This window comes from Bombus fervidus, chromosome 10, assembly GCF_041682495.2.
Source record: "Bombus fervidus isolate BK054 chromosome 10, iyBomFerv1, whole genome shotgun sequence".
NCBI lineage: Eukaryota > Metazoa > Arthropoda > Insecta > Hymenoptera > Apidae > Bombus > Bombus fervidus.
The window spans coordinates 10,452,206-10,477,980 of record NC_091526.1 but is presented as its reverse complement, the minus strand read 5'-3'; the positions used below and the strand labels follow the sequence as shown (position 1 = coordinate 10,477,980).

Here is a 25,775-nt window from a genome sequence, read left to right as displayed (position 1 = left end):
TAACCTTGAGTTAAAATGCTCCCTTCAGAGATTTCAAATTCGCATAAATAATGCAGTCATATGTATTAAATTGATATTATCATGCAATAACAATAAAATACGGTGTTACAGAAGGCACCATTAATCTGTTACAAACAATACATGCTAGTTATCTTTTTGGCCACTTATTTCGTAAATGAGATACAAACATATGTCCATTGAAGAAACGTGAATTACAGCTGATTGCCATATGATCGACAGTGTCGACAACTTTCGCGAAAAAAATTTTTCGATCATATTTCCTCTACCTTCTTCCTTCCTCATACTATCAGCTTTCGATCAGAATAATCATTTGAAATAGATCTAACAACTCCATTTTTGATACTTCATTTAATTAGGAAGAATCCCTTGTACTTAAATACGTGACTAAACCTTCAAACAAGCTGAGAAAGTCTAAAATACATATGTCAATGTCCTGCCTCCCAATTCTTTATTGGTATATCATAAAACCCAATTGTCGTATCTTAACAAAGCTTAAAACAAATTCTATAGTACGAATAAGGTTCCATAAGGTCCTGTAGCATTTAATAATACGGGTTTATCAGGAAAATCGCGTGGTATATAGAAGAATTTGGACATGAAAAGATTTACGGGGTTTCAGGTCGGTATCGGAGTGGCATCCCAAGAGCTCGCGATAGTTACTTTATTGGAGATACGGTGGTAAACATGGTGGATGGCGAAGAGCTGTCACTGGCTGGGTCAGTTGGCAACAGACCTTCGAGGTGGTCGTAAGTGCTTGCGTTGGTGGAGTCTCGCATCCGTCAAACCTCTTTCGTCGAGTCTGCACGCAAAGAACGATCGAAAGGGTTCTCGCGTGTACCGTGACAGAGGAGCCAGAGCAGCGAGGGACGAATTCTCGAGTGCGTCGGTAGTTCAGGAAAACCATGGAGCTCGTCAGGATCATTTGACCCACGGGAACGACTCCAGGCTCGGTGGATCGTGCTACCTCGCGTGATATTACAAATCGGTGAGTACATACGACCAATCTATGGCTCTCTTTCTCTTTCTCTAGAGTGACAGTTCGTTTCTGACGTTCCAATAGACAGAGATAGGAAACGTGTGTTTTCTTCTTCTCGTTCTACTATGTGAGTCACGTAAACGCTCTCTGTCATGGACGGTATAATGCATGTGTTTGCGTATCACTACAAAGGGACACCATGTTTCACCTGCATCACGTACCATATTGCGAACCTTGTACTTTTTCTCTACCTCCTCCACCCCCAAAGGGTTGCGTTGTAACTACTAGCGAGATGATCGAGCGTGATTTCCTGGCCTGACATGTGTGAGTAACGCGGTGCTCGCATAAACGGCCCATTGTAGGTGTATTGTATCGCGTATTAAGAGGAAGAGAGAGCACGGTTAATGCGTATATCTAGTCTTCGCCACGCGTATATACATTGTCCATTGGACTTTCTCGCGTTGAAAGATTACGAGCTTTCTTTCCGATCGAACGTCGTTAAGATATTTCATTTACTTTGACTGATAAGCTAGACGCGTATACTTTTGTTACAAGATTACTAGTTTTCTTTCTGACTAAACATCGTTAAGATACTTAATTTATATTCACTCATAAGTAGACTACAGTTTCTTATGTAATATCATACTTTCGTGAATATAAGTGATACGACAGAATCTAAAGAACGATTCGTGTCATTTATTAAATATAACAAGTATCCTATTTTGAATATTTCATGTAGTTTTGTACGCTACGCGTATTCTACATACATTTGCACATTTAAATTTCCTATAGACGTATAAAAGTCCACGATCTACTGATAAGTTAGGTAAATGTTAGACACGTATACTTTGACCATTGGGATTTTTCGCGTTACAAGATTACGAGTTTTCTTTCTGATTGAGCATCGTTAGTATACGTAATTCACTTTGACTGATAAGTTAGATAAATATTATACGCAGGGATACGTTAGGAAATTTACGCAAATGATTGGAAGATACTACACGGTAATTTTCCATTTAGAAATTTAGGAACTTTGAGAAACTATTAAAATAGGCTGATGTAAAGTCAGAGAGTCGTGGTGTCATCGTTACCTTGAATCTTTTTTTCATTCTAACGTCACGCTTTTCATCACTGTTTAGAAATGAGAATCTTATTTATCCGTCACAATGGTTTAATCATCTTGCGAACGATAGATATCAATGTACGAGTGTTTAGCTTTTTCTATCGAATTACTCCAAATGAACGAGAATCAAGTCTTCTAAAAGGACTGTCGTAAATTATAAATAACCGTGAAATAGATATACATTAATTTTAAGCTTCAGGATAAAAAAAAAAAAAAAAACAATATCTGTAACATCATCGATTTTCTATACCTTTCAAGTTATGGCATTATCGTATGGATCAACGTAGTTTTCGTACGACTGAATTATTTTAAATGTTGAAATCATTCGAATATAATGAATACTCGTTCGAGTGTTCACACTTAACACTTGTAAATTACACAACGCTCGTTACGAAAAACCATCCTTTAAATTCTTCGATCGAGAAGTGGAAAACATTGTTCGATCGATTCGTGACACGTTGCGAAATAATCGCTGCGACAAGCTTGTGACGCATTCGGATGCACATGTGGAAAACTAGAGGGTGAGCGGCGTGCCTCTACCTTAATATAACCCGATATAAATCATGAACGTGGACGAGATTAACTTTGACCTTCTGTTCCTTTTCGATCGCAGGGAGATCAGTGCCTCAAATCTTCCGTTTTCTTTATTAATTTCCATTACGGGTTGCGTCAATCTCTCGTTGCATCGAAACGCACGTGAATACTGGCCATTTAATAGATCCAACACGAGTCTTCCATACGTAAGATGCTTAGTACGAACTTTTTCTTAATCTCACGTTGATTTTTATTTTAGTTTTCGTAATTTGTATTGGCTGTACTACGCGTCACGGTGATTCATTGCGTCAGATTTTTAATATGGTAATAAACATGTGTGGGTCTAGTCCGGTGTGTGTAGTAAGACAATTACGAAAGAAAATATACCTACGTACCGATATTTATTACAGTGTGATTTGAAATAATCCAGTCTTGATAATTACACGGCTCGAAAGTTTCAATGTTGACAATTTGAGAATGCAGATATTAAAAAGTTGGAACGTGTACATAACAGGAGAATTTGGAAATTTGGAAGTGTTGTAACATCGAGAGAAGAGAAAAATTTGTCGCTGGAAATTTGTTAGTTCGACGAGTCGAGGAGTTTGAAATGTTTAAACAATTGAAAATGTAAATATTGCATAATTAGAAAATTTGAATATTCACGTCGAGGGTTTAGACATTCGCACCATAAAGGATTTGTAGATGCGAATATTCAAGAATTTGAAATTTGGATATTTCTACGCTAAGGAATATCGAAAATTCGGTCATTAGAGATTTCGAGAATCGATCGCTGGACAACGTAAATATTCAACAATTCGAAAACATGTATTTATGTTTACAGGATTAAAGTCACTCGATTTCGGAAGAGACAATTAAGATTGCGATGGTATGCTGTTTAATCGTTCTCAGCGTGCTGATAAGCCGCAGCTTTTGCTTCTGATATAGCGGTTTAAAAGGAAGCGTAGTTACGTTCGATAAGGAAATGATGTAACGCACGCGTTTTTTCGTGTACGGTACGTGTGTTTCGTCTCGGTTGCCTGCGTTCCAGGTGCATCAGTTTCTCGTTGCTAGTTTTGGCCTCGTCATCACGTTCGCGTACTCGCTACAAGTAACCTTGTGCAACTCTTTAACGATTCCGCACCTACGCGAACGACTAAGTCGTAAGAGCTGTGCAGAGCTTTTTGCCATCGGAATATAACCAAAGAATGGGATTTTTTTTTTGTGTCGTTGAATGGATTCAACGAGCTTCCGCGTCAATTGACGCCAATCAGTCGCATTATTTTAAAGATTGCACGTAGGCATCACTTACGTCAGTCATTATTGATTTGATTTACTCCAGAAAAAGTTGCATCGTAAACAGTTTAACGGTCGTCGAATTATAAAAAGTCTGTTAACGATCAGTTTCTTTTACTTAATAATCACCATTTTCTTTCACTTAATAACCATAATTTCCAGTTTTTCGTTCCATTATCCAAACGTACGAGTTCGCGTCAAGTATTTCGTAATCACGTTTCACAAGCTCCGAACCAATCCGACAATCTACAAATATTCGAGTTTACGATCGTTCGTTGACAACAATAATTTGTAACACGAATCATTTCCATGCACATAATACGGTATCAAAATTGATATCAAACGAAGGTCGAAGCTTTGTTACACGTTCATAGTCGAGCACGGTTTATATACACGGGAACTCTTATAAGTTTCGGTGGTTAATTATGAACAGAAATCAGAATGAATCGGAAGTCACGTATAGCACGGTGAGTTTCGCTCCGGATTAATTTAAATTCTGTGAAACTTAGCACCAACATACGCGAAGTTTACGAAGGTAATTAAACGCTTGCATAAAAAAACTTGTATTCATATATGATATGTATTAATATAAAACATTTGGAACTTTCGTTAACATTAAAACGAGACATATATAAAAAACGAGACACGTATAAAAATTTAAATACCTTTACTAAATACTTGCATTAAATATCTAACATAGGTTTTATGTTTCGAACATTATCAAGAAAATGATAGTAGCCGATGTTGATCGAATTTCCAAACGTTTCATCCGACGCACCTAATCATCAACCTCATCTTCGTCGAACGTGTCTACAAGCGTTCGAATACTCTTGCGAGTTTCTACAAAATCTCGACGCTATTCTCTTCCCTTGCACGTTGTGTTCCATCGATCACGTAGCAACAAACCTTTTTTCCATCTAACAAGCACTTGTAATATTGTTCGATAGAATTAATAAATTGCTTCGACGTGTATTTAAAGGTATTACGTAAAGACTACACCGCGTGACTGTGGCCAGAGGCTCGGTCGAAATTATCAGTCATCTCTTTCAATCTCGTTTAAATCCATCGCGTTCGCAAGTGCAACTAACTAGCCGACGTCGTCGTTTGCCAGTCTGTACGCAATGCGGTAACAGTGAAAACCCGGAAATCCCTTGCTCACACCTTTTAAATCTTAGTTTAGAGAACGACCCGACCACTTAGCCAGTGCTAATTCGGGCGTTCACTAGAATCGCCTCGGTTAAAAGGGTTAACGATAAACGTGCCAATATTCTCACTGCGTCGTAATTCGTGGTGTCGATATAAGTACCGATCCTAACGCATCCTCTATTCAATCCGGCGATAAATCGCCGGGCTACGACCGATGAAATTATACGATCTCGACCTCCTTCTTTCTCGCCCTCTTATCAAACGTGCACGTTCACGCCAGCAATGAGATTCGCATTAGCTTGGTGAATTGAAAATTCTTCCTCTCTGTCTCTCTGTCTCTGCCTTTGTCTCTCTCTCTCTCTCTCTCTCTCTCTCTCTCTTTATTCTGTTCTTTTCTTCTCTTTTATTCGGGATATTTTTGCAAGTAGCTTGCAGATACGAATAAGTCGTTGAAATGTATATGCAGCTCTAACAGCTAGATAAGCCGAGAGCCGGCAGCGTAAACGAGCTGACCCACATTATCGAAGAACCGTTCGTACGAGCAGGATGTGTACGTGTTCAGTGAGCGTTCGTATGCACCGGAACACTCGTGCGTTCTCTGACGACAGAATGCATCAATCGAGAAAGTCATCGCTGGCCCTTTCCGTTTTGTCTATTGTCGAACACGTACCGTGATTTACTGGTCGATAAGTTTTCAGGATTTAGCCCTCCACGAATATCTACGTCTCGACCTCGCTTCTGTTTCTTTCTGACAAGTAAACAGACTTTTTTACCATTTATAGCCCGTAAGAGCTGGGAATAAGAAGACGCGATCGGATTTACAACGATTCGAAGAACGCGCCGAGGTAAACATACGGTGCTGGTAATTCGCAATTATTATGTCAAAAATTAAATAGGAAAATTAAATAGAACAACAATGTTACGACGTAAATAGAAAATAATTCTTCTTTTAAGTTGGACAATTTGCGTTTGTCTTTATCGATAATTATCCCATCGATCATCGGTGGCAATGAAAATTTCGACTACAACCGAAAGTTTCGTTATGCAAGTAGTGACTTGTATTTTTCAGTTTTTATCTCTTCACGTGTACCGAATTCGTAAAAACTTGTTTCCCGAAGACTAGCGTGTGTCGATGTTGCGATTGGAGCGAACACGTCAAGGACTATCCTACGTGCAGGTTTCTTCGTATCTAATGAAATAATTACAGTATCGCAGTGCCTATCATATTTTTGCGATTCTACAACTAGCACGATGGTGACTCATCGGACTAATCGCAGCAAAGTCGTGAAGTTTCCTCGCGTGGCTCCACTTTCACGCGTCCAAGTAGCACATCCTTACTCTATCGTGTATCTTTGCGCTCTTTACCATTGCGCCTACCATTACCTCAGCGTACTCTCGTCTCTCGATGATCAATTTCCCATCTTTTTTTTTTTTTTTTTTTTATACGTGGAGAAATGTTGCTTTCGCAGCAGCCGAGTAGTGTCGGATTCTTACCGACTAAAACTCCACGGTGGTGTCCTCACGTGTTTTTAGTGGAGGTGCCCTGGGCCCTCTTGCGGATTACTATCAGGGGGCACCCCTCATCGTGTTCTCTCTTATTGAGGGAGGCATCCTTGTTTATGTTGGGCCGCTAGGGGGGGCGGGCCAAGTCGTCAACAGAAGTTTCCATCCATCCTGGTGCCACTCACTCTTTCGCACCCTGTCCCGGTCGAGGCCGGTGCAGGGTGACGTGGAGTCCCCACGGGAGGGTGAGGTGAGTGATCTTGGCGGGTATGGGCCCACCAACTTCTCCGAAGCTCTCCACACCGGATCGGCGGTCACCCATCTAAGTGCTATCCGTGCCCAGCGTTGCTTAACTTTCGTGATCGGACGAGAACGAGTGCTCTTTTTTTTTTTTTTTAAATAACGTTTATTATACCAAGATTTTTCTTTAATACATTTGAATAATTCACAATAAACTATGAATTTTAATAATATGTGTTAGGCAAAAGTACCGATACGCGACGGTACGACGTAGCCATGCTGTGTTGTGTATCGGAGTTTTTTTTTTCTTTTTACAATTTTTGAGATTTTATTTCTGGTCGAGAGCGAGTGCTCTCAATGAGGTAAGGGCGTTTGCAAAAAAAAAAAAGGAATGTCGAAGGTGGGCGTGTATATGACCAACATGCATTGTGCAACATGCCATTGGTACGGGAAACCCCTTCGTATTTTAATTTTCCTGTTCTTCCAAGATGATGCATAGAAAAACTGCATCTTCTCAAACAAAGACCAGGTTAAATCGAGTACTAAACGTTTCTACACGTTTATCCACGATAAAAACCAATTGGAAACAATTGTCAAGATGTCGGGATTCGAACACGGAACCCTGGCGTTTGCAAACTAGCGCGTTACTTACTCAGCCACAAAGTGACTACGATCAATTTCTTCTCTACAAAATAAATTAGTAAAATGTATAGAAGATCGAAGTAACGTTCGATGCAGAATTCTGTAAGAAGTTAGGCGTTTCAGCGGTTTATTATATCGTATGGAGAAATACGACTATATGGGAGCGCACGCGACACGCTTCGTTATTTATATCAATAAAATTTGACTTAGTCTTAGTTTCTGGTTACCCGAGCTCTTATTCGAACAATCATCGAGTGGCATGAAAGTAACGATAACGTTTCACGACGCTAGTGTTATTTAAATTTAGCACAGCTTATAAATACACTACTTCAGAATAGTATACTTTGTAATATTTGTCTTTATATCGAAGTTTATGAAATTCTGCAATCCGGATCGTTGTCTATTTTATCCGCCATGAAGCATTCGATTAATTTTGTGTTAACACTTATCAGGTCCGGTCGAATGGTTTCAAAATTTCATTTAAAATTCTACATTCTTTTGTTCAGCTAACTTTACGCAGATTCTCATCCGATTAATCAAATTCTCAATTTTTGTTAACATTAGCGTCGACACATCGCGTCAATTCTTCCATTTCTTCAACTCTGCCACATATTTCACGCGTTTTATTTTACCGCGACGCGTGCGTTACCCTTTTCTCGTAAACGATAGCTTGCAAAAAGAAATATCGCTCGTCTTGTATCGAGCCTAGAAGATCGGCGAAACTACACACATCGAATGTACTCGTATTTCGTTTACTCGTCTCTATATCCGCAGGCAGTTTCGTAACTAATCGCTTCGCGCTGCACCGTTGTCGTTGACAAGACATAATACCGTGGTGCCTTATGTAAGCTCGATACATGCGAGATAGAAGATAGCGGTGCACGTGTTATCTGAGAGACGAGACCGTTTACCGCAGCCTTGTTCGGGGACGATGCAGTCTGTGCAATTGCATTGCACCTTGGCCACGTCGCGATATCGCGTACGAGTTCTGCTAGTCAAGGTTGATACGAAATGTCCATCTAGTTGGACGGAAATCTGCAATTTCGAGGAAAACGTGGCTTGGCTAGCTGCTGCAGGATTCGGTTGTGAAACGGACCGGTTCTACCTTGTAACTGTTTCGTCAATCTTTACGCCTGTTTTTCACCGTTTCGGTACGCTGATAGCGCTTGAAATAACGGATGGAATCGATGTTATCGATCGAATGAATTTCTATTATTTCGTTTCACGAATTAATTTAACCAGTGAGATATATACGCGAAGGACCAAGCAGTGGAATAATATTTATAAGTTGTGGCAAAGGCGACATTGTTGAAAGATAATACGCTACCGTTTGTAAGTATTTGAACATCTGGCTCGATTCGATCGCGAAAGATTTGCACGTTGTATGTTGGAAATCGTAAGAAAAGAGACCGTATGTCTACGACTATCATCAACTACTAAACCGGTCTACTAAATTTAAACCGAAAGAATGTATTTGCGTCGCATCCATTCCACGTTTATTTATAATGGATGGTTGAGAGAGAAGAAAATTTGCGCAAGTTCGTGGAAATTTCGATTGCTGGAAAATCGCGATATCGAAGCGAGAAGAGAGGCAGAGTTGATACTCGTGCAACTGCCTTTCTTAGCCACGACGTTGGAAAAACAGGATTCGATACCGTAAATTTACTGAAAATAAATTGCCGATCAAATGATCGGCCTCTAATGAATTAAAGAATCTTTAGAAATTTTTCTTATAGGAAATAGGAAGTAAATGAGCGTTGCATGAATCACAGATATTACGGTTATCCTTCGCCACACCAACCACCGTTTCGATAACCATCGGTTTCGCTTGCTTTCACCGCGATTCTATTCGACCTGCTGTTGCGATAATTATCGTTAAATCGCAGATTCGTGAAAGTCGTGATAAATTGTTTGTCGTAATTGCAAGTCGGTATAGACGAGTAGTCGATTCGATTTGATCTTTCGAAATTCCCTCGAACTGTTCTTCGTACGAGCGCGACTATTTGAGAAACAAGCGCGGGCAGATGCGCTTCGAACCGAAGAGAGAGAGAGAGAGAGAGAGAGAGAGAGAGAGAGAGAGAGAGAGAGAGAGAGAGAGAGAGAGAGAGAGAGAGAGAGAGAGAGAGAGAGATTCACGATAAATTTATTTCGAGAAACGAGAGAACGTTTTGTCGAGGATCGTACAAGAACCCTGGGTCGTCACCTTGAATTTTCTTGCACGCCCGTCCAAAACAGCGCGGTTCATCGTCCTCCGTTTAGGATTCAACGCCCCCGCGTTGTTTTGACATAATTCGCCCGCCACGTGTTTTGTCGTCCCATAAATGATCGTGGCAACAAAGACCGACCTCGGATCGTTATTCGAAGCCGCTGAAAGTCGCACGTGTTTCTTTGTCGAGGCACGAGGGACACTCGCGTGCCTGTATTATTGGGTCATTGGCGTGAAAGAGAAAAAGAGAAGAAATTGCTAGGAATCGTTAACGTTCGAAGAAGCGACGTACGTGCCAAAAGTACGAGACAAAGATATGAGCTCGTTTAAGGACCGCGAGGATACGTCGTTGCGCCAAAAATATTCGCTTCTTCTTAGTCTTATTTCGGGATTAGATCTTGGATTTTCCATCCTTGTTGTTCTCCGGTTTTCATGAGCTGGTTCCACTCGTACCTTGGATCTAAACATACACCGTCGTTCGTAAACATTGGCCATTTACATAGAGCAAGGTAAATCTCAGAAATGATCAGAAAATTATAAGGAACTCGAACAATGTTTATTATTGATTTAAATTGTTACTCGAACGTACTATTAAATTTTTTTTATATTTCTTCCATTTCAAACTTTCATTCGGATTTCGTCGAAACTTATTTACCATTCAATGAAGATGTCGTGGTAAAAAATACGATACAGATACACATTACGCAATAAATCTATGATCCTACTAAAAGCCGTCACCTTTAAACTTTTGCACGCTTTACTGCCAGCTTTTCGAACAATCCGATAATTGGATAATAATCCGTCTTGTCAAAAATAACCATGTGTCTGGATGCTTGCGCGCGATTATGTATTCTATAAATTCTCGCGAACGACTATTCCGTAATTCTGGAGATTTATGGAGTCCGTACGTGGAACGTCGATACGTCGTACATATAACATAAAGTTGATACGCTAATTAGAAATTGAACGGAGCGGTCGAAACACGGAGTCGTTAATGATCTCCGTGCATGTGCCTACGATTGCACGTGCAACCGCGGAATTGCAGTGGTGTTGGTTGCATAATATGCAGGTAACCTAGATCTGCACCCACTACTTTCCACCCACCGGCCTCATTACCCCTTTGAGATTCTCTCTTCTCTTCGCTTGTCCCCCAGCCACTCTAGTAAACCTTTGTCTCGCGACAAGACGCTCTTTGTACCGTTTTTTTGAGGCATCTCAGTCCCCAAAGGTTCACCGGACACGGATGCATTTTTACGTAATTGCGCTGCTAGCCAAATCATAGTTATCGTCGTTTGTTCGAGTTCGTTTGGTTAACGTCGACCCCTCAACCAATCGACCATCGTTCGATTAATTGGATCGTCGAGAAACGATGACTTTTTAATTATCAGAGTTTGTTTCCCTCTGCAGTCTACTTTATAGGGTGTGATTTCTTGCTAGGAGGAAACGAGCACGTCGAGTGCACGCTCGTATAGGGTGCAGCATTTAGTACGTACTCGCGTAATTCGAACGCGAGAAGCAGGTGAAGTGGTCGTACGCTATAAAAAAATCCTCGTCGAGCCCTTTTCCACCCTCCAGCGAATTGACGTCATGCCCTTCCCTCGTCGAGACATTCATCAATGTAGAAGGCGGCGCACCGTGTGACACGTTGCGGCACGACATGTCGTGCAAAACACAGCAGGTCTGTCGTTTATTCGCCGCGTAAGCTGGCTCGAAACAACGCGGCTATTCGTCGGTCTAGTCGCTGCCAAGCTCCATGGCACTTTCCTATGATAACGAGAAACTTGCTGTTGTTCGTGTTTCGTTACTTTCAACCCGTTTCGCGAATTTACCTTACGAATTGCGATATCGTTTGTGTGATCCGTTGAGAAGATATCAAAGTGCAGTGACGACCGAGAAAAATCGACTATCGTACTTGAAAGATTATCTCGGATGAAAGAGAAACTTGAACAGTGTCCATTAACGATCGACTTTTTTCGAGTATATCTTTCATTAGTAGACTGTAGATTTTTATGCAAATTGATGGTTTTTCCAACGTAATTAAAGAAATGGAATTCGAGCAAAGAGTTTACATCATTTTAATATCGTTACTCTGATATTACAATTTTGTTCTTGCAAACGTAGACGCGATATAATTTATTTTTAACAACGCTGAGCACAATATATAAAAAGATAAGAGTTCGTCGAGTAAATGTATCATTATTTTTAAGAGAAGACAAACCGAATGAACTCTTGCTCGACGAACAAGTGACGCATGATGTTTAGCGTAGCGTCACCGGTTGTTGTCACTTTGTGAATCGATTTATGTAGCCGTCAGGCCATTTAAATTCGCTCTGACTGGCGATACTCGAGTGATAAGTGCAGGAGGATGGCCGCGCGTACGGCCGTGCCAAAAACAGAGCGGATGTAGCGAAAAGAATCCAAAACGACACCACTGTATCTCGTTCGGGGCCGTCTCGGATTTCGATATTGTATTCTACACTTACAGCGTTGATTATCATCGTGAAACTGGATAGTCGCGGTCTCTGTGTGTATTAGATGTACGAAACAGGTACGAACCTCTTTCTGTCCTTCCGTAGAGATCTCGAAGCGTAGCGAAGATCGCCGATGCCTGTTTTCGGTTTGCACGCGATTCGATAGAAACGGTGAACGCTGTTTTCCCCAGTCAGACCATATCCAGCTGTTCTGCATTCGCGTGGCCGTGTTATCGCGATAAAGCGCGCCGCTGCGAATATCTTCCGGTTTTTTCTACTCCGATTCTAACCGAGGATACCGATGGAAACGCGAAAACGAGAGGCACAGCAGTGGAGAACCTGTTTCATCGGGAATAGAGAGTCGAACATTGTGAGGGGAAACAGGTATCGACTGTGTATAGCGAAAATCGTATCGTTGTATGAGTTTACGAGACCTGCTATTTATTAATTTTTGTTCTTAAAGTACAACCAGCTCATTTTCTACGTGATCGGAGTTTCCTATAATCGACTAATTCTGATCTTGTTAATTATCGTGGTGAAATTCGATTGGAAACCAGCCTCTGAAAGGCAACTGGCAATCAGCGGTATCACAAAGAATCGGATACCTCGCTATATCCGTTCGCACAGTGAATTATTTGGAATTTCCTTTATGGAAACTGCGTGCTATTATATGGTGCGCGATTCTACTTTCTCCCGCCAATCAGACTTACGAAATTACACAAACGGAATAAAACCTTCACTTCGGTAACTTTACTTAACGTTACCAACAGTCTTCGGCCGGGTATCTTACGAAGCATTACATCTCAAGGCAGATTGTTGTAAATTAATCCATCGTTATTTCCGATAAAACAGTGTCTTACATTTGTCGTTATAAAAAGTTCGTTATTTATTTTCTATATCGTTTCTCATCTCTGTGAAATGTGTACTTGTACCAAGTATCTCGTAATCTGGATATATATTGTGTTAGAAAAATGTGAACATAATTGTATTCGCATGATCGTCGAGTCTCATAGCGGTGCTAATGAAATTCCAAAATGTTTCCTATAACATATACAGTATACATTTACAAGAAATTGGTCTAGGTTGCGAGTGTTGGGATACCTTCGCGAGCTTGTATATATTAAGATGCCTGGAAAGTTCGTAGGTTAATTTTAAAAGCTGTCGTCGGTGTTCGAGAATGTCTTCTCATCACAACACGGCTAGCCGGGATAGATTCGTCCGCAAACCGTGCACCCCTTGTTACTTCGGCCAGTCGACCCAGTTTCGTGGCTGTACTCCGCAAAAGTGGAACGCGGTAGGTCAATCGCGAGAGGACGAGAGAGAGAGAACTCTCGATTTTCGTAAAAACCGCCGTCTGAGAAGCGTGTTGGATCGTCGCGTCCTAGTGCTCCTTAATTCTCATTTGTCTCGTCTCTTACCTTCTCTTCCTCTCTCTCTTTCTCTCTCTCTCTCTCTCTCTCTCTCTGTTTGCTTTTCTCTCTGTCGTTCCGGTAAAAGTGACGTTATTATTTTCGCGGAAGTGTACGATAGAAAGACAGAATGGAGGAAACGAGAACAACGGGGTGGAGTGCGAGGCAGAAGCTCGAGAACGTGCCTTTTCGCCGATCTTCGTTCTGCACGGTCTTTCGTAGTGAACGCTGCGAAACAGCGCACAAGCCTACCGGAAGCGCGAGTTTATTTTTGGCTGGTGTTGGAAACGTTCTTTTGGCAGCACGATCACGGATAGAATCAAAAGGTACGCGACTCGTGATGTATTTCTAGCGATCGGCGTTACCATCTAATTCGACCAGCTTGCCATTGGATTCGCTAGATCGCTTCGCCTGATGGGTTTGGCCCTGCTTTCGAGTTAGAAAAACAGGAAGTCAGCAAACAGGAACGGGATAGGCTGACCGAATCACGAAACGGTGTCTGTACACGTACCAATCAATGACATTGTCAGTCTTGTCGAGATTTATTTTATCACAGGATACTACTACGTTGTTAGTTCCTCGTTCTTTGTTTGTTTATGTAACGTCCACGTACGATTCGCACGTTCTTGCGGCCTCGTTTATAAATGTTAGGATATATACGGCTTTTATGCAGAATGTGGTAATTAGAACGCGAGTATTTATGCGCTTTCGTAATTCTGTGACTATAATTCAAAAGAATGGAGTTTACATATTATACTTGTCTGGTTTGTATTTTGTAAAGGGCGCTTTAATCCAGATATTCGCTATTATATTTCTAGTTACTTAAAAGTGATTAAATTCTCAAGAATTTTAATAACTTTCATTTTCTGCAAGTGTGTGCTCCAATTCTCACGAACGGGGGTGCACTTACGAATATATTAGTGTCACTTTTGGCAAATCGTTCTGCCAAAAGTTTGGGAGTCTTCCGGTGAATCAATGGATCTAGTGTTACATTCGCGAGCCGTTTCGACTCTCGTTTCTCATGGTTCTGAAAGCGTTTTAAAATCGTGAAACGACACCACAGACAGGGTGCGGTTTCACGAGTTAGCAACAGCCGGTTGTGCCACGGTGTCGCACGGTATCGTACCACGCACTGACACGTGTGCACCGTTGCACTCGTGCAAGCACGTTATGCAATCGCGTGCGTTGGTTTTACGCGCAATTCGTAAGCTCCGTCGATGGCCGTGCGTGAACGCCACACGGAAGTCGCGGCGAAGCTCGCCAGTGTCTGGCCCAGACGATGGAGCGTATGAAGATCGATGTCCACGTGATCAAGATATAGCATGTTTTCAATTACTTTGCATTTTCTTCCTCGATAATTTAGAACCGTTCTGTATTTTTCTCGGAATACTGTTTGTTGGAATAATGCCTGTTTCTTTATGTAAGTGGAACAGGTACGACACTGCCGTTGATAAATATTTGATTACATCCATTATTGCAGATTCAAATAAAAGTTTTCAATTTATCTTTGACGCTTTGATCTTACCTAAGTCAGTCATAGTTTAAGTTTTTAAGAATTTACTCGTGTATTCTGATTCTTAAAAGCATCACGTTCTTATGATTTCGGAGGGTACAATGATTTTTTTATAACAATATGCTGTTCTATGAAAACTAGCGAACTGTCTTATGATGTTACGATTCTCGTCTTTCATATACAGGAACCATCGATCCCAGATGAAATATAGCCAAAAATGAACAAAGCCAAGTTTAATTCGCTTTTACAAAAATACAAACCTTTTGACCAAGTTCCACCAATCGTAAATATTGAAATACCTATGGACAGTAGCGTATATTTATCGAACTGTCGTTTAAATTTCTCAATTCGATTTTTACCATCGATTTACGCGTAAATTTCATTCGAAAATTCTGTGGAAAGTTCTCTTCGTTAACTTAATCCCTGAGCCGAGACGAGCTCGTCAAGCCAAACAGTTTGACTCGTTTCCAACAGGATGATCTATATCAATCCGTTGTCACTGGGTGAAAGGATTCTTCTGTGCGATTTGCAAATCGACCAGAGAACGCGTTACACTTGAATTTACGCAGTTTCACGCGGCTCACAGATACGCAAACCGTGCGCCTCACACCGTTGCAGCTCTGTCATTGACGGAGAGTTAATCTAATCTTACAATCGCATCTTTATATGACACAAGCTACTAATGAGCGGCTCAAAGAGAATCGTAATTAACTCGGGCAACGTTCTGCGCAATAATCGATTGCACAAGCGATGAAGACAGAGACTCTGTAAAGTAGATCGCAAGTTCAAGGTAGTTTCTCGTGAAATTTAAGGTGCTCCTCGACGTCACGTTGCATCCTTAGCAACTGTTACAGCCGCAACATTTTTCTCAGCCTGCATTGAATTATTCGAGAGCCGCCGAAAATAGGTGGCCCACTTGTACCGTTCGAAATCCGAAGTCGTTCCCATTCGACTGCTCCGAAACTCTGCCGTCTATTCGGATACAAATGGGGTTTCGGTAAGGAGAGGTGCCGTGTATTTTACTAGTGGTCTTTGCTTGCTAATAGCTCGTAAGTACTTGCTTAAACCGTCTAGGTAATTCATGGCAGCTGGTTCGAGTGAAAGGACACAGACGAGAAAGGACTGCTGTGCCTAATACGATCGTAGGCCACGGTTATCGTAATTCGGTTGAGTACAACGCAAAACCAGGGTATCTGGCTTGTTACTTTTGCCAACTCGTCTGATTCAACCGGTTTTCCAACATATTGCGTCCACGTTAAATACCGTCTTCCTTGGTTAACATTTCCTATCTAGTCTCTTTTCATTTTTCAAGGTACAATAGCTTGCATATATATATATTTAAATTTCTTTTCATAAGACATTTTGAAATGTCATTGACACTATAACCAGAGATTCGGCTACCACGATTATATGGACAAAACTGAAGACCAATTTAAAAGTGTACATAGAAGTTACAAGATATTTATGGCAAGCTTATATTATGTCACCGAATTAACGTTATTAGTTATTTGTTGGATTACTACACAATGCTATACGTTTAAGTGCAATCCTAGAATCGAAGATTTCAAAAATTTTCCATACTAAGTGTTCAAATACTTTTCACGATATTTTCAGACGAAGGAAGATAAAGCAAAACAGGCAAAAGAGAGTCAGAAAGTTTCGGGTTTCTTAAAAATTCCCTCAAAACGATAGGTGGTAAAACGATTTATTGAAGGAAGACAGAGGATATATTTTCGATACTTACTTTCGTAAATGATGTTGCCAGAACTGCAACTTCATCTTGTCAAATCTTTCGGTTCCTGCCGAGACCTCGAAGGTAAGCCGGTTTTCAATGGAGTACGGTATTTGCTGAGCCAATAGATCGTCTTTTAGGAGTGGAAACTCGCTTGACAAACGTTTATGAAGGTATAAAATAAAACTGGACTTTCTTTTGAATTTTCATGCACTCGCAGAATCGATATAACTGGATGGAGCACCTGGCCAGAGTGAAAGGACACGAACAGAAACGTCATGAACGTGCCGCAATATCGCGACGATTAGTGTTGGCACGGTACCAACTGGAATGTCAGGCTTATAAAGCGACTTTTGGTAACTATTCCTAGCAACTGTGGTAGCATCGCGTTCGATGTAACCTCGCGCGACAAATTCAAGGGCGGCTTCGCTCTACAAAACGTTCGACGAACAATTCTCTCTATGTTTTATCGACTTTAAGCTACCGTTAGGAAAAGCTAAGCTCCTGGCTACGTTGATTAGCTTGGTGAAAGTAGTATTTATTCTAGAGATAGTGGTGGCAGTCAGACATCGATATGATAAAAGTTGCCTTCGATTCTGTGACCTCGTAAACTTCGTTACGAGGCCTTCGCGAAGTAATATCGGAGAAACTATCTGATCGATAATAGGAATAACTGTAGAAACTGATTAATCCGCTATTTTCTTAATTTTTACTCGATAAGCTCGGTAGCATTACCGTTTATTAAGTAGTTCGTGCTCCAAAACGAGACGATAGAGAATTTGTCCAAGGGTCCCCATTGAATCTTGTCTTTTCTATATCTAGTCATTGTTCGCTCGAACGAGGTAATATCGAGCATACTGTTTGATCGATAACAGGGATAATTAGAGAAACCGATCGAACCGCTATTTGTTCAACTTGTATTCGATGAGGCCACCGTTACTCGGTTAAGTAGTTTATGCTCCAAAACGAGACGACAAAAGATTCGTCGAAGGGTTCTTTTGCAGTTTTCCATTCATATAGTCTACGCGGATATAATTTCTTATTCGAACGAGACTACTCTAATCAAAGAGCTCCCTCCATTCGCGATGAAGTGGTTCAATGGAAAGATTGCTCGGCATTGTGCTTTCTTCCGAAAATAGTCTCATGGTCAAAGGGTTAGTCGACAGTCTTTGTTCCCTTGGTGGGAAGCAGTCGCAAATCGAGCCATATGGCACGAGAAACGGCAAGCCATTTTCGTTCTAACCTGGAAATAGACTTTCGATATGTGACACGTGCGCTCGCCTGCACTCGCGCGGCGTCTGCTAGTCAGGCACGCTAGTGCGCATGTACGGATAGCCGATCAGCTGTTCGACGCCATCTTTTGCTCCCAGCTGAGGGCTCGACGCTACGCTCAGCTGACCTCGTCGTTGATACGAGCCCCCAGCACTGGCAGGAGCGTACCTAGCTGGGACCTCTATGGTACCTATCTAGATGTCGATGTTGCAGTTGAATTCTGACTATAATTACATTTGTTGCTTCGTATTCTTTCTTTTTTCTCGTTTTTCATTAAGTAAATGGAAAAAATGGAAACATAAATTTAACTATGTTAATATTATCAAGTAAAAATTCCTATCTTCTCTTCTATCGATCTTCTTTGCATTCCCTCTTTTCTATCTTAATGAAATTCAAATTTGATTTAAAGTTTATTATCAATTAACATCCCTCTTGCCTTTGAATCTATTTTTGCATCTTTTTCTTTTGTCATCAAAGTCTGGATTTGATCGGAAATCTTTGTTAAGTTACTATTAAGTAAAACTTTCCCTCTTTTTGTTATCCATCTTCTTTATATTAGTTCTCGCCGTGAGATCATATACTAAAGAAGTCAGGAGATAAAAACATCGTAAAATCACAAAGATATTCGCTTTTAAATATCAGCCACAAACCGCGATCATCGTGCACACGTGTATAACAGGAATTCGATAGCTATAAATCACGAATCCGTAAAATCGTGTCGATCCCGGCTCGTTTATTACGAACGTACAGACACCTGGTTTCGTTGTGTTTTATTCTCAAGAAAGAGAAAGAAAGATGCAATAACCGCGGATTACCACAGAACGAATTTGTTTACGCAATCTTTTTGCAAGTGTTTTCCGCGAGTGCGGCCTCGCTTCAGAACGAATAAATTACACGCATTTCACCGTTAACCGCGGCAGCTGATTTTCGACGAAACAAAAGCATACACGGTTGCAAAACATCGTTCCACACGGTTGACAGTGGAAATGCTTGTCTTTGGGTCGACACTGGTAAAGGAGAAAAGGCCTCGACCAGCCCAACTTGGGCAAGGAAAAAGGATACAGAACAGGCGGTGTCTGAGCAGAGTTCGATAAGCAGTCGACGCGTGTATCTACTATTCGATCGATAAACATTAGCCTTGACATGATATCCAGAGGACCGCTCTTTCACCTCGCCTTTTTTACTCGAACCTAGTTCCTACCGCTGCCGTTTCTTCTTCCAGTTAGCACGGGACCTGTAACTCCGAGTATAGAATGCGCGATCTCTGTGCTCGTGACTTGGACGATGGGATGTGAAACAGTTCGATTCACTTCGAATTTATATACATAAAATGGTTGATAAAAGTATCGGATTATTTGAGAAATTCATAGTGTGTTCGACGATTAAAAAAGATTTTTAAAAAAGATTCATTTGAAAATTCGAAGCTCGACGTCCTTGATAGATCATTATGGAATTTTGTTTAATTAAAAGATAAATTACATATTTAGCTTGATCCTACATTACGCCAATAAAACGATGAACGTTGAGTTACGACCCTAGTTGTATGTTAAAAGAAATTAACGTTAAGCCTCGTGTGCGCGCCAGTGATTATGAAAGCTGTCTAAGTCATATATTTTTCGTTTCAAGATATTTAAAGTTTCGCGTTTGACGCATCAATTTTGTTTAACGACGCAATAACCAGCTCGATACGACGGTTCAATTTCTATTACGTTGCGAAAATACTTTCGAATAATTTTAATGTAAATAAATGCAACGCAAAATAAGCGATAAATTTAATTTATTTTAGACTCTAGACTCGGGCCACTTTCGTAATCACCTATACACGTACAGTAACAAAGAGTAGAACGACGTTGAATTTTATTGACACGTTCGTTTCCATTCACCGGTTCTAACCTGCTTTGTCTTTTATCAAATCCTTTCGATTACGAGAAATTGAATAGTTCGAGGAACGAAGGGTTTGAAGGAATTCGAGTAAAATCCATCGTGATCTTTATGCATCTATGAGAAATTTAAAGCCGAGAAAGTGCACAGAACGCGTGTATCGAAATTTTCAACGACTTCAGATCGAAGATTCGACGCTTGTCGAGACTTTCAAGAATTCTAAACTTCAAATCATATTCAAAATGATCGTTCGGTCTCCCTACAGACTTCCTAGTCACTAAAAACTTTGAATTGCTTCGAAGTTGAGACGACAACTGCCGCGACTCCGACTATTCTCGACTCTGTTCTGAGACACGTCGAATATTCTTCGCGATGCTTGTTCACGAAATCTTAAACAAGCCATGCAATTTCGTCGATAAACCTCGCGAAGATATCGTGTAAATGGTAACTAATTGGAGACACTAAGATTTCTGCAATAGAAGATACTGTTTCTGTAGATTGAAAATTGAGGTTGGATCTGGAAAAGCAATGGAACAGTCGTCTGCGTATTTGATCGCAACTTGCTACATTATATAAACGGAAATCTAGTACGAACGGAAACTTGAAGTTTCTCTCGGTGTCTACTCTCGCTGTTCCATTACGTCAGCTCGGTTCTACTATTTTTCATGATTTCCATTCTACCCGAAGGAAAGAGGGGTGACTGCGTTTGCATCATCCCGTTGGCTGGAAAACGATTAACCGCTTGCGTCAACGAGACCTTTGCTCGTGATTGTTTTCTCTTCATTTAACTGATCCTTTTACCGAGTGCTTCCTCCTAATCTTTTTTAAATTGCCGATTCAAGATTCAAAGCAGGTTGAGAATCCGGGATTCAATCCGTCAACTGTAGTCGAACGTGGCTTTCGAGGAACACCGGGTATATTCTTGTCCGTTTTCAAACAAAGTTTCGAGACGTTTGACGAAGACGTCCTGATTCGAGTGGCGCGAGTCTCCGATGTCCACTGTGTGTCTCTGGAAATAGAAATAGAAGCGTGCTGTTAAGGTGGTGGATGCTCGAGTCGCTGGTGGACGTCTTAGTTTAGACACTGGTTTTTCCTTACCAGACCACTGTCTCTCGATGCTTTAGCAAACACACGATCCTCCTGTAACTCGACCCGGGTTTTTATAGTTTTTAACAACCTTCTTTAAAATTAAATCTCCGCGTGCTATTTGAAACGCCCTGTACGTACATTTCTCTTCCTTAAGTTACACGAAGCGACGTTTAAACCACGAGGCGAGATCGAGTTTAAGAAAATCACCAAAACACACGTGCTTCGTCGTGTTTTTTTCTTTCCCTCTGCTATCTTCGTACAGCTACTTCCGAATGTGGATCATCGTTGTACGTATTTAAAGTACGCAGTTTTCGTGTCAGCTCAGAGTCATCGGCGACGCGTATGGTTTGCTTTTCCAGCGTGGATTTCACTCATGGCTGTTTAATATACATGACTCCGTATGTGCAACAGCTGTACACGCGAGACCCTCTAACGCTTCTGGAAATAGAAAGTCATTCGCAAGGTGTACTAAGGCTAAACCACTGTGCCATTAGCCAAGCTGCAATGTGATTCTCAATTTGTCATTAGCTGACATTTCGCGGATGAAATTTTCACGTTGCACAACCAATTATCTTTCGTTGGGTTTGCTTAATTTTTTACATCATCGACGAGCTACCTTTCAGACTGAACAGACACGAGAAGGATCCTTCTCGAGCGAGTCTCACGGATTCATCCCTCGTGTGACGCAGGCTTTCGAGCAAGTATTCCCGAGTGCATTGTACTTTGTTCTGCTGGTATCTGAACCTTTCCACTGTTTGCAATTGTAGCGAACGAAGGCCGGTCTTCTCTGTAATAATATCTTGCGAATGAAGATTGCGTTTTCTTTGCCTGTTATCGCTCTGCCGTCAATATTGGACTTCCTAGCACTTATTTATAGCTCCAAAGGGAATATAACTTATTGTCAGAGGCAATTAAGAAAAGAAAGATGCAGTTTTGACGTTTTTAAGCGGAGTTATTACTCGTTTTGTCGTAAGAATTATTTATGACTCGATGGAGAATACAAGATGAGGTAATTATTAGAAAAATGATGAAGTTCTTCAAGTTCTTCGAGTACCTTAGGTACCTAGGTATCTGCTACTAACATCTCTGAATCTTTATATCTCCGTTTTTCCCTTGTGTTAGTGAACAAAAGAATTTTTAACATTTTAGAATATACACTCGAATCGTAATATTTTCTTCAAATTTAGGAAATTTGAAGAAGGACGATAGAACGTAACGGAAATAAATTATGATTCACCATTAACGTTTGCGCTTAGGATTTCTTTATGACTCAAAAGGAAATTCAATGTAGAACTGTAGTTACTAGAGAAACGAAATTGTCGACACTTTGCAGGATGGTTTATTATTGATGTTTGCAATTACTTGCTCCGTGGAGAGACTCAGAATCAGGGAAATATTCGTGATAAATGTGAAGTAATTACACGAACGACGATTTTCTTGCAGAGGCGGAATATAATATCTTAATGGACGAAACTCATTGTCAGTTGGCGTATATTTTTCGATCGTTTGGTATTAGGTCCGCTCTCAAAACCCACACGATATCCGTACGTGCCGTGTGGGCCATAAACTGCATAACGAGAGAGTCATTAAACATCTGGTCGTTGTGCCGAACGAAAAAGGAAATATTGTTTGTGAAGGTTTCCTTCGTGCAGAGAAATTTGGTATTGTGAGATGAGATTAAGATTTCCAAGAGTACATCCTCTGACTGAAAGAAACATATTTCTCGAAGCTTGAAGTTTCATCACGCGTATCGACGAACAATATCCGACGAACAATATTATGCGAGCAAGGACAGTTTCTTATCTCGGACGATCACTCTCTGATTTGTTGATCGTGTTGAAATAATCACGACAACTGTTATTGATTATTAGTATTTAGATAATTGATATCAGTTAATCGGATTAATCAGTTATTTAATAAGTTATTTAAAAAAAGGAACATTTTTCTAGCCGATAAACGGTTGTTTTAAATGTAAGACAAATGGGAAATATAAAACATCCAAATTTTTATCTAAATTCCATTTTTTAATTATGTATATTCATAAAAATACTACTTTGTATAAATGTCCGTAGTCTATAGCCAAGTAAATGAAGAGATCTCGAGCTATTGAATTAATCCGAACGAGGTCGTGAAAATAGATTCAAAGTGTACGATTTGATCGGGTCATTGATTGCTGTTTAAGTTTAAAGTCTCATCGATGCAAGTAGCCATAACGTAAAAGCAAGATCAGTCGTGGGTGTTGTTAGACCGTAAATACCATCAAAGCAAGCGGATCGGTGTTTTCGAGCGGCAAAATCCCGATTTTTGTCGTCCGCTTAATTACCTTCGTGTCACGTCGATCGTTCTATGGCGAGCAAGGGAAAGGTATCGTTGTTTGCGCAGCGACAAGAAGCAAATTAGTATAATTAAGTTACACGGGCTGTACATGTCACGACTGAAAATGGAACGGAATTAAATTTACCGCGATATTCGATAAAGCGGAGCTGGCGATACGCGCAAGAATGGCCCTTTTCAACTTCGTTCGCTGCACGTACTTCTTCGAAGAAGAGCTCGGCTGCGAGATTAAGAAGATTATGCTAAGAGCAGTATCTGTTTCTCCGAGTTCTATGTCCGAAGCCAGTTCCTTGGCTTTCAACGTTTGATATTACCATAATATCCTCCCTGGCGTCGAACGAAATAAGAAGAAACATTGTAGTAGCTTCTCGGTAAGCTCGAAGAACACTATCGCTCACTGTTACTCGGTTTTTAAACAATTTCAAACGACGACTGTAATTTCTAATCAATGATATAAAAAGTATACACGTTATAATTCCCATTTTTCATATAAATTTACCATTTATGTATTGACTTTGCTGGTAGACTAATCTCAAGTTGTAAAAAAACATACCTCGATACAACTTTTACAATTTTTTATCCAACAAACCGACAAGCTACTTCGCTGCTACCATAAAAGTTAAATAAGAAATGCTCGACGTTATCGACACGTACTTTACCGATACGGTGAAGAAGCCTCGTGTCGATACCGATTGTATCGGACGTAGAAATTGATTCGCTGCGATTGCAGCAACGTCGATAAGCAAATGATAAATTTACATAAAAATGCTGAATTAATTTCTATACCAAATATGACGAAGACAATACTCGTTGCTCCAATAATGCGTCATACATATGTATCGACGGCAACAAAGAAACTTTATCTTTTACGGCGACACAGGATATAAAAGTTGTATCATTGAGATAGTTAGGAACGGTGGGGTTGTGGGTAGTAAAATTCGTGCAGAAATCGACGCTCCAAGTTTAATTGCCGGCATAGAGGGATCGGAGGGATGGGCAGATGCGTTCGAAACGGCTCGTATCGTTCGAGATTTTTGTAGTCCCTTTAAATTTGTTGTTGTGTCACGTCCGCAGCTACAGGCTTGTATCTCTTTGCTGCACGTGACGAAAGAAAACAAGGTGCAGTCTGGCCGGTGCAGCAGGTTCGAGATTTCCTGAACGGTTAGTACGTCTTTTAGGGTCGGTGCTGTTCGCCTGCTCCGCCAGGCAATCAATGGAAACGCACGACTCCTTGTTGACAGTTCGCGTTTCTCCATTATTCCCCATGAAAGGGGTTACATTTTCGCAACGGCTGAAATCGCCTGCGACTTTGCTCGGTTTCATTGTGAGTAAAAAGAGAAGAAAACGAAAACCGTCCCCATTGTCTTTCGAAGGTTACGAAAAAAGAACGAATTCGTCGTTGGTCATCGTTGTCGTCGTCGTCGTTGTTACGCAACTGTGTCAAGCTGAAAGGTAGAATTAATTCCGTATGTTCCTTGGCCCTTTCTCTCTCGTTCTTCGAAAGTTCTTCGTGAAACCTCACGAGGAATATGTATACCGCGAGTGGCAAAAGCATTCGTACAGTTTGCGCGTAGAAATAAGAAAAGAAGAGTAAGAATATAAGAATATCATAAAACGAGAAAAACCTAGTACACGTTTCTTCTGTTTGAATATGTAGAAAATAGTAGTATAGAAGATATCTGTCTTTCTACTTTCGCATTTCGATTGTTGGAAAAATATCTGTTTATTACCGTAGATCTCGCGACAAACGAATCACGTTCTTCTTTAACGCGTGAACGAGACATTTCTATTGCATTTACATACTTATCGTCACGATTCGTTTCTCGTGAACCGCGTGATTTCGAACTTTTAAAGACCGGATCGACTCCTTGCGTGTTGTATATCGTCGCGATAAACAGCGGAGTATCGTTAAGGGAAAGAATCTGCTAAATTGGCTGCATTGCACAATAGTTCTCGCGAAGCAGGAATTTATCGTCGAGTAAAAAGAAGAAGCACGAACGCGGTCGAAGTAGCGCTCGTAATTTATACTATCGAATGGGAAAAGGCGATAACTGGTTTCGAGCTTTGCGTAATGACCGTGAAATCGTGTAGGGAATAAAAAGTAGCTCCGTAGAGACGTAGAATCGAGAACAAGCCCAATCAAAGAGGGTATCAAACTCGTGTAAAAATAATAGTAGAATTTAAGGAACGAGGTCAGTTCTCGTTATTCTCGTTGCACGATCAATCTTCAAGTTTATTTTTCTCAGTTTGTAACTCGCATAACGAACAATCGAAACATACGTGATAAATAGCGAGTCAAAATTTGCCACTGTTTTACCATCGACCTTGCCTGTTATTTATTACGCGATCGTGTTACTCTTTGGTTTATTAACCCTTGCGAAATCTTTCAC

The 25,775-nt window shown here is 40.7% G+C and overlaps 1 protein-coding gene across 1 annotated transcript in view; it reads left to right on the top strand.

Annotated features, from left to right (window-relative positions):
- The first annotated feature begins 694 nt into the window (after positions 1 to 694).
- The window catches only part of Atos (atos homolog atossa), a 45,614-nt gene continuing 20,533 nt past the window's right edge, over positions 695 to 25,775 (top strand). The window contains exon 1 of the mRNA XM_072011664.1: positions 695 to 1,006. The gene's annotated coding sequence lies outside the window, so the exon portion shown is untranslated. The remainder of the gene's footprint in view (positions 1,007 to 25,775) is intronic.